This window comes from Mastomys coucha, unplaced genomic scaffold, assembly GCF_008632895.1.
Source record: "Mastomys coucha isolate ucsf_1 unplaced genomic scaffold, UCSF_Mcou_1 pScaffold21, whole genome shotgun sequence".
Lineage (NCBI taxonomy): Eukaryota > Metazoa > Chordata > Mammalia > Rodentia > Muridae > Mastomys > Mastomys coucha.
Window position 1 is genome coordinate 39,819,249 of NW_022196904.1, and position 6,924 is coordinate 39,826,172.

The 6,924-nt window shown below is 41.2% G+C and overlaps 1 long non-coding RNA gene across 1 annotated transcript; it reads right to left on the reverse strand.

The window, feature by feature from the left end:
- Positions 1-771: 771 nt before the first annotated feature.
- On the reverse strand, positions 772-6,458 carry LOC116102265. Its single transcript, XR_004123045.1, has 2 exons — positions 6,332-6,458; positions 772-1,114 (listed from the first exon to the last, which is right to left on the reverse strand). It is a non-coding gene; the product is annotated as an uncharacterized LOC116102265 (long non-coding RNA).
- Between the last annotated feature and the right edge of the window lie 466 nt (positions 6,459-6,924).

The window sequence follows — 6,924 nt, forward strand, 5'->3', positions numbered from 1 at the left end:
CTCTTGGGTGCCCCTGGGGTAGCTAACCCTTAGCAAGTCATTTGTGACATCAGTCACAAAGGAACAAAAGCACTCAGATGCAGATCTAACTCTAAAACCTTTCATACAATGGTCCTTATGTTAGCTTGATCTTGGTCTGTTCATTTTTGAGCAACATTTGAGCAACATACCAATATTGCATATGTGAACACTCACATTTACATACATACTATGTATATCTAAGTTATTAACACATCCCTGTAACATGCATATTATGAGGCATGTTAAAGCTATGCACTGGGAAGGAAAGAAATAAAATAGCATCTCTAATTCTCTTTCTCATTCTCCATTATCTCACATGTTCCCCTGGTTGCTGCTCACAATTCCTGGCTTTAGAAATCACCAGTCTGAATGGTGACACACAAAAGAAGGAATATTTTAATGAAGAATCTGGCAACTAGGAGTCTCTGCTTCCATCCACTCATCTAATCTTCTCTGAAAAGAAACATAATTGGACCCTGATGTATTCAATGTCAGCAGCATTCTTAAAGTAACTAGGGCTTTTGGCTGTCTCTATGCACCAGTGGTCTGATATTCGTCTTTGGTTCTTATTTCAAAAAGGGAATTAACTCTAACCTTCCACTCAGAGGTTGATCCTGCCCCTGTGTCCTGTCTGAAAGGCATGGAAATGGACAGAAAGACACCTGAGTGTGTTGCAATAGCTATTACTATCAAATCTGAGTAACAATATTGTCATTTTTACTGAAAGGAGGTGAGACTGAAAAAAGCAAATAGCTCAATTGTTCACATTACTTGGGCATTTTTAATTGGTCAGTTTTGTGACAACAGTATTCGTACATAATGCTTTCAGAGTTCTCTGTCGCCGCAGTGGGTTCACTTGGGTTCATCTGTCTGTTTGTCCTTCTATGTTTGTTTTTCTCTCTCTGAAGCAGAGGGAGAATATAGGTGCCATTACCCCCTCTTTGCAGATGAAGAAGCTGGCTTCAGAGCTTCAGTCATATCGCTAGTAAGTCAAAGCTTGGACCCAGGGACTCCACACCAAAGGCTATGCTTGATGGAAACTTCAGCTACAGTGCTACTACACCAGTTCCTTGGAGGACTCGAGGTCTGACACCTGCACAGAGAAAGTACAGATTTAACTTCAGCTTACACTAAAAATTAGCAAAGCTTTATTTAGTTAGTCCTTCATGGTCAGGAGAGGTTGCTTCTATAGTGAGTCCCTTAAGAGTATCCTTGAGCAATATAGTCTCTGAAGTGGCTACCACAGGCCAGCAAACTGACCAAGGCAAATCATGTGAACATTCAGTCTGGGAAACTGTCTTGGGAGATATCTCAGTAGATTGAATAGGCACTGGTCACCTATGCCAACAAAAAGTGTTCAATGTCCTCTGAAGCCAGTCCTTCTTTCTCTTCCTGTGGCTCCTCTTTTTGCCCTCACTCAGATGTCTTGATAGATTTTTCTAGAAGCCCTCACACAGCTTTTCCACCTTTCTCTCATCTGGTACACCCACCAGAGTTATCTGTAGCAGATCTGACCATGGCTACCTTGAACTGGAAGACCTCTGCTCGTGTCCCCTGCTATGAGGTCATGTTCAAAACTTTGACACGGCATTTGAGTTTCCTCATCTTACTCCAAACCAGCTTTCCAACTTCTCCTCAGCCCTTCCTTTAGCCTATCTTTCAGCCTCTCCAGTCTAATCGCCGTGCTCCCAAAATAGCTGGGGCCTTCATGCCTCTCTGCTTTGCTCATGTTCTGTGCTCTGCCTGGAATGTCCTCCACCTTCACGTCATCCCCGGTGGAATCTTCCTCATCCTTCAGAAAGCAACTCACATGATTCTTTTTCCCTAAGGCCTTTACACCTTCCTGTTCTAGGCAGGATGTGCCTCTTTGGTACATTTTTCAGAATGGGTAATTTACATCTCATTAGATCTTGAGCTTGTTAAGGGGTAGTCAGGATCTTAGTGATCTATGAGTCCTTGGTTTTGATCCCTAGCATGTTTTTAGAGATGTTCGTTTGTAACCTCAGCATTGAAGAACCCAAAGCAGAAGGAACGGAAACTTGAGGCTAGCCTAGGCTATCACATAGAAAGACTTTGTATCTCCCTGGCCAAAAAAAAAAAAAAAAGGCATAGTAAGTGTATTTATATAACTGAATGCGTTTGATAATTTTGTAACATAATTTCTATTATTCCTATGTGTGAGATGTACGTATGTAAGCACTTATGTACATATGGAGATTGGAGGACTTTGGGGGAGTCAATTTTCTCCTTCTACCATTATACAGGGTTTAGGGATGGAACTCAGCCCATAAAGCTTGTGTGGCAAACAGCTTATCTGCTGGCCCATCTCACTGACCTGATTTTGAGTGATCTGAAGGAGCCAAATTCCCACCATCTCTAAGATAGGCAGCAACCGATAACATAAAGATTCAGTCAAAAACATTACTTAAGGGTATAGTCACTTCATTTAAAATATTAAAATAATGGTTAGATAAGCTTTCACAACAGCTGGGGGTCTAGTATTGGCTTTACTTAAATTTATTGTGTTGGTGGTGCAAGAACACTGGATTAGAATAGACAGTTTTTTGTGTATTTTTTATCCATGCTGGGTACAAAACCTATAGCCTGGTATGCATTAGGTAAGTGCTCTCCCACTGAGCCACACTCCTATTTCCTCAGCCATGGGTTTCTTGTTATAGCTTTGCTACTATTAGCCATATGCCTTTCTGGTTTTGTTATCTGTGGGGTGTACACACTAGATGAAAAGACCTCTAAGTCTATCATTTGATCATCCTTATTTTCCAGCCATGTAAGTTAAGGCTTCATTTCCCTCTGAGTGTGAATGATCTTTCTCAACAGGAGTGGTCAATCTAGGTTGCCATTTGTCATTGGTAGCCCTATTAATAAGATGCAATATTAGGAAAGCACAGGATATTTTATTTAGTAGGAGCTCTAGATATGAAGAGAAGTAAAATCAAAATCAAGAACAACTCCTGCACCATGGCAGTTTCTTGTATTGCTAGAGCAGCCTCTTCTGCTTTAGGGCTGGATGGTAACAACCCAAGAAGAAGAAAAAGACTTCAGAAATAGCTCAGCTATGTTGAGTGTGTGGCTCACACCAGTTCTTGGGAGGCGGAGTCACTGCCATAAATTCAATACCAACTGAATCTTCAAAGTGACTTCCAGGCCATCTAAGAGCTATGAGTAAGAATATGTCAATAAACAAGCAAACAAATAAATATTGGAATCCATGAGATCATAAAAAATGGAGGACAGATTATACCTGCCATACCTAATAAACACTTGAAGATGAAACAAAAAATTGTTGGATGATTAGCTTAAAATTCAGGTCTTTCTAAAAAGCTGCCCAAAACGGACACAAGCCCAGTTAAAGCAGAAAAATTCAAAGTGTTAGGTAATACTGTCTGTGGCTCCAAATGGACACTGTGACAGCCTTTCCATAAAAAAGGGGTGCCTGATGTTTCTATTTCTTAAATGCAGTCCTTGTGTTTTAATAAATATTACGATTCACAGCAGAACTGGGTAGAAGTCACAGGGTTTCCTTATACCCCTGCTTAGTATGGATACACACTTATTTCTTTACCCTCTGTTGGGAGAGGATGAGCGAACAGCCAGTTTCAGATGACCCTTGGTGAAATAAATTGTGGGCTTTATTCCACAGGGCTGTATGAACCTTGGGGAGTGGGATGGGACTTGGGGGGTAAATATATTCTATTGGCTGAGGCTAAGATACTCTATTTGCATGGGGGAGAATTTCAGGGCTACATTATATAATTGATTGCCTGTGATCATCTAGTTGGTAGTCAAGGTTTTGCACCCCAAAGCAGGCATGGAAATAGAGAGGGAGTTAGCTCTATACCTGCTGTCTCAAACTCTGAGGTTTCTGGGTTTTGAGCATGCTCCACCTCATTAGTCTCATGCCCATTTCTCTTGTGACAAGGTCCATGTGCCCTATGAAATCTCTCCCAGAAATATTCTCATAACTTATAAAGATTAAGTTTTATTTTCTTTTGTTTTGTCTGTTTTCCTTTGGAGACAGGGTCTAGTGTTTCCCAGGCTATATTGGAACTCCCTATGTAGCTGAAGATGACCTTGAAGATCTAATTCACCTCCCTCTACCTCAAAAATTCTGAGATTGTGACATGTGCCATCATTTCTGGGTTTGTGCCGTGGTAGGGATCAAACCCAAGACCCCTTGCATGCTAGGTAAATTCTCTTCCAACTGAGCCACATATCTAGCCTTTGTTTTGTTGCTGTTTTGCTTTAGAGGCCGAGTTTTGCTCTGTACCCCAGGCTGACCTTGATTTTATTGTAATCCTCCTACCATAGCTTCTCAGATGCTAGGACTAAGGCACAAGCCACCAGTCCTAGTAAAATTAGGGTTTTTGTTTTGTTTGCATTTCCTTGACTTAGGAATTAGAAAGTATAAAGGAAACCACTTGTGATCAAATTCAATGTGTTTCAAAAGTTTGCTGAGGATCAGATATCATGGGTATGGCAGACTTCAAACCTATTTATGAACTATTTTGCTGTGTCTTATGTCACAGGCCAAAGAACTTCAACTGATGCTCCATAAACCAAGAAGGGAAAATGGAGTTCTCAATGAGTCTGTATACAGCGCAGTATCTATCAGCTATAGTGTGACTGCTAAGATACTCAGAAGCTATGAGAGCAAGAGAGACTGTTCTGAGATCAGCTGGGTTGTAAGAAAGATATGATCGTTCCTGGAGGATGAGAAGAGTTTGTCTCCAAAGTATTTGAAAGAAAGTGGTCATGGCAATCATGGATCATGGCAGCAAGAGGCTGAGCACGTGCTGTGACAACTGCAGATCTTTTTATAGTTGTGGATTCTTTTATAGCTGCTGAGATATGATGATAGGAGTGAAGTGGTAGTTATCGTTGATTTGTTTGGTAATGCTTCAGGTCTATGAATTCCTTTGGATTGTGGGTTGCCTCCCAATCCTAGACTTTCCAAGCTCTCTAAGAATTCCCGGAGGCTATGGAGCCAGTAGAGGCCAACCACAAAAGCTGACATTTAATGTTGGCTGTCTGCAAAGAAAGGTTTCATTACACATTCTTCGCTGGACATGTGAAATCAGAAACCATGGGATCCATCTCAACAATAAAGCCTACATTAAAGTAAAGTAGAAGCTAATTGTAAATTAAATATCATATTCTATTATGGTTGATTGGGAAGAAGCTCATACTCTGGGAAGTGATAATCTTAGACAATTGCAGAGGAAAAGCCTGAAGAACCAGACACATATACTCAGAGAAGACCTGGCGATGAAACCCACAGGAACTCTTCAAATATATGATGAACTATCATATAAAGGAAGGAATCAATTTCTCTCAAGAAAGTGGAGCTGGAGAGAATTAGCTGAAAGAAAATGTCTGTGGGGTTAAGAACCCTTCCAGAGGTCCGGAGTTCAATTCCCTGCAACCACATGGTAGCTCTCAAACTTCTATAATGGGATTTGACAACCTCTTCTGGTATACATGTGTACATGCAGACAGAGCACTCATACAAAAAATACATAAACAAATAAATATAGGAAAATAAGAGAAGAAAACTGTCAAGTGGTAGTGGCCCAAACCTTTAATCCTAGCACTCAGGAGGCAGAAGTAGGTGGATCTCTGAGTTCAAGGCCAGCTTGGTCTATGGAACTTGTTCCCAGTTGACTGGAAATAGGTTACAGGTTGCCATGGTTACACAAAGAAACTATTTCCGGGGGTGGGGGTGGGAAACAAAACAAAATTAAATCCAATGAGTGAGTACAGAGTAGCAGATGAGTTGATTTTATTTTAAAATAAAATAAAAATGGTAAGCTATTTTACAGGGTAATGGTTTGTTTCCCGCTCTGTAACAGTAATAGAAAATGAACCATTTTTTACGGCTCACTGAGGGAGAGCAGTGCAGTGGCTTCCACCTGCCCAAGGCTGGAAGGACAGACAGCTTGGGAACCTGTAACCCATTCCCAGCAGTGCGACTGGGAAGGAGACCTGCTTTAGTGGGATCCGTGATCTTCAAAACCAGTGAATATGCTTTATCACAGGAAACCTTCAGGTAAGGTCTGGAAACAACCCAGCGTATGGCACTGCAATTTAAAAAATATATCTCACTTCGTGTGCCTTCTGATGTATTGTTTTATGAGTTCTAATGAACTCATAGATTAAAGTGACCATCACCACCCCAGTGATGACTAACTCTGGTCAGCTTGATCAGATCTGGAATCAACTAAAACATGAGCTGCTGGAAAGGTCTGTGATGAATTTCCCAGATTGGATTATTTGAAGTGAAGAGGCCTACCTAGACGTGGGTGGTCCCTTCTGCCAGATAAAAGGGAGACAGAACCAGAAAACTTGGACTTTTGCCTGCTTGTCTTCCTCCAATCTTGCTGGTAAGTTCCTCCATCCTGCTGGCTGCTACTGTTGCATGTCGGTACTGATACTACTGTAGTATTATGCTGTAATAAAGACCAATCACTCTCCGAGACGTCTGTGAGCGTTCAGTCTGAGAGTGCAGAGACAGTCCACCTTATGTACTAAGAAACTGCTGGATTCTCCCCAGCGTGAGACCGTCATTGCTGGGTGACCAGACCGTATCATTAGGCCAATCTCATAAATCCCTCTGAATGTGTATATTTATTCAATTAGTTCTGCTCCTCTAAGGAACCCTAACAGATCCCCAGATTGTCCTATGATTTCCTCTACAGTCACATCTACTTTTGCTCCTAATCACCTCTAACCACTAGTCTCACTAATCTATTCTCCTCCTCAAACTTTTGCCCTTTCCAGATTTTTATTTTATTTATTTATTTATTTATTTTTGATTTTTTGAGACAGGGTTTCTCTGTATTGTCCTGGAACTCACTCTGTAGACCAGGCTGGCCTTGAACTCAG